The sequence below is a fragment of the Salmo salar genome, unplaced genomic scaffold (assembly GCF_905237065.1).
Source record: "Salmo salar unplaced genomic scaffold, Ssal_v3.1, whole genome shotgun sequence".
NCBI classification, from domain to species: domain Eukaryota; kingdom Metazoa; phylum Chordata; class Actinopteri; order Salmoniformes; family Salmonidae; genus Salmo; species Salmo salar.
In genome coordinates, this window is record NW_025547958.1 from 657,602 (window position 1) to 659,866 (window position 2,265).

General features: G+C 39.7%; 1 long non-coding RNA gene across 1 annotated transcript; it reads left to right on the forward strand.

Annotated features, from left to right (window-relative positions):
• Window positions 1-259: 259 nt before the first annotated feature.
• On the forward strand, window positions 260-2,265 carry LOC123732522 (uncharacterized). The gene is made up of 3 exons (XR_006763192.1): window positions 260-411; window positions 603-677; window positions 1,930-2,265. It is a non-coding gene; the product is annotated as an uncharacterized lncRNA (long non-coding RNA).

The following is a 2,265-nucleotide window of genomic DNA, read 5'->3' on the forward strand; positions in this document are numbered from 1 at the left end:
GTTTCTACCTAACATTAGATAATAGCAGGTGTCCACATACTTTTGGTCATGTAGTGTTTCTACCTAACATTAGATAATAGCAGGTGTCCACATACTTTTGGTCATGTAGTGTTTCTACCTAATGTTAGATAATAGCAGGTGTCCACATACTTTTGGTCATGTAGTGTTTCTACCTAATGTTAGATAATAGCAGGTGTCCACATACTTTTGGTCATGTAGTGTTTCTACCTAATGTTAGATAATAGCAGGTGTCCACATACTTTTGGTCATGTAGTGTTTCTACCTAATGTTAGATAATAGCAGGTGTCCACATACTTTTGGTCATGTAGTGTATAAATCTCATGATTCAATGATTATTTAATTCTCACTATCTTTATTTAATTTTTACAGATGAACTCAAAGAAGAGCTGAGTAAGTAGTGTGTGTGTGTGTGTGTGTGTGTGTGTGTGTGTGTGTGTGTGTGTGTGTGTGTGTGTGTGTGTGTGTGTGTGTGTGTGTGTGTGTGTGTGTGTGTGTGTGTGTGTGTGTCTGTGTCTGCATTGTCATGTTTTTAAGGTTTTCTCACCAACATGTGGGTTCTGACTATCTGTTCTTGTCCTCAGGGAAAGCTAAAGAGATTATCCAATCCCTCTCCACCTCTCCAGGTGGTCAACAGAAAACACAGACTCCTTCCCAAAGTAATCAGTCTTTATGATTCTAATGTTTCCTAGAATTACTGGTCAGTTTATTATCTCTATCTGTCTCTCTCTCTGTCTGGTCAGTTTATTATCTCTATCTGTCTCTCTCTCTGTCTGGTCAGTTTATTATCTCTATCTGTCTCTGTCTCTCTGTCTGGTCAGTTTATTATCTCTATCTGTCTCTCTCTCTGTCTGGTTAGTTTATTATCTCTATCTGTCTCTCTCTCTCTGTCTGGTCAGTTTATTATCTCTATCTGTCTCTCTCTCTGTCTGGTCAGTTTATTATCTCTGTCTCTCTCTCTGTCTGGTCAGTTTATTATCTATATCTGTCTCTCTCTCTGTCTGGTCAGTTTATTATCTCTATCTGTCTCTCTCTCTCTGTCTGGTCAGTTTATTATCTCTATCTGTCTCTCTCTGTCTGGTCAGTTTATTATCTCTATCTGTCTCTCTCTCTGTCTGGTCAGTTTATTATCTCTATCTCTCTCTGTCTGGTCAGTTTATTATCTCTATCTGTCTCTCTCTCTGTCTGGTCAGTTTATTATCTCTATCTGTCTCTCTCTCTGTCTGGTCAGTTTATTATCTCTATCTGTCTCTCTCTCTGTCTGGTCAGTTTATTATCTCTATCTGTCTCTCTCTCTGTCTGGTCAGTTTATTATCTCTATCTGTCTCTCTCTCTGTCTGGTCAGTTTATTATCTCTATCTGTCTCTCTCTCTGTCTGGTCAGTTTATTATCTCTATCTGTCTCTCTCTCTGTCTGGTCAGTTTATTATCTCTATCTGTCTCTCTCTCTGTCTGGTCAGTTTATTATCTCTATCTGTCTCTCTCTGTCTGGTCAGTTTATTATCTCTATCTGTCTCTCTCTCTGTCTGGTCAGTTTATTATCTCTATCTGTCTCTCTCTCTGTCTGGTCAGTTTATTATCTCTATCTGTCTCTCTCTCTGTCTGGTCAGTTTATTATCTCTATCTGTCTCTCTCTCTGTCTGGTCAGTTTATTATCTCTATCTGTCTCTCTCTCTGTCTGGTCAGTTTATTATCTCTATCTGTCTCTCTCTCTGTCTGGTCAGTTTATTATCTCTATCTGTCTCTCTCTCTGTCTGGTCAGTTTATTATCTCTCTCTCTCTGTCTGGTCAGTTTATTATCTCTATCTGTCTCTCTCTCTCTGTCTGGTCAGTTTATTATCTCTATCTGTCTCTCTCTCTGTCTGGTCAGTTTATTCTGATGTTGTTCCTTCATCCTCTCTGTCTTTAATAGAGTCTGAGGGGATTGAAGGGATGGAGATGGAGTCTATACCAGGGAGGAAGTCTGGTCCTGGTCCAGGGAGGAAGTCTGCTCCTGGTCCAGGGAGGAAGTCTGCTCCTGAGATGAAGCCTTTACTGGCTGCTGGACCACAGAAGGATGATCTGGATGATCTGGAGAGGGGAGGAAGAGTTACTACAGAATTTAACTATGTGCTATAGGGTTACTATAGAGAGATTATAACTATAGAGCTGAGTTACTATAGAGAGACTATGACTATAGAGCTGAGTTACTATAGAGAGACTATAACTATAGAGAGACTATAACTATAGAGCTGAGTTACTATAGAGA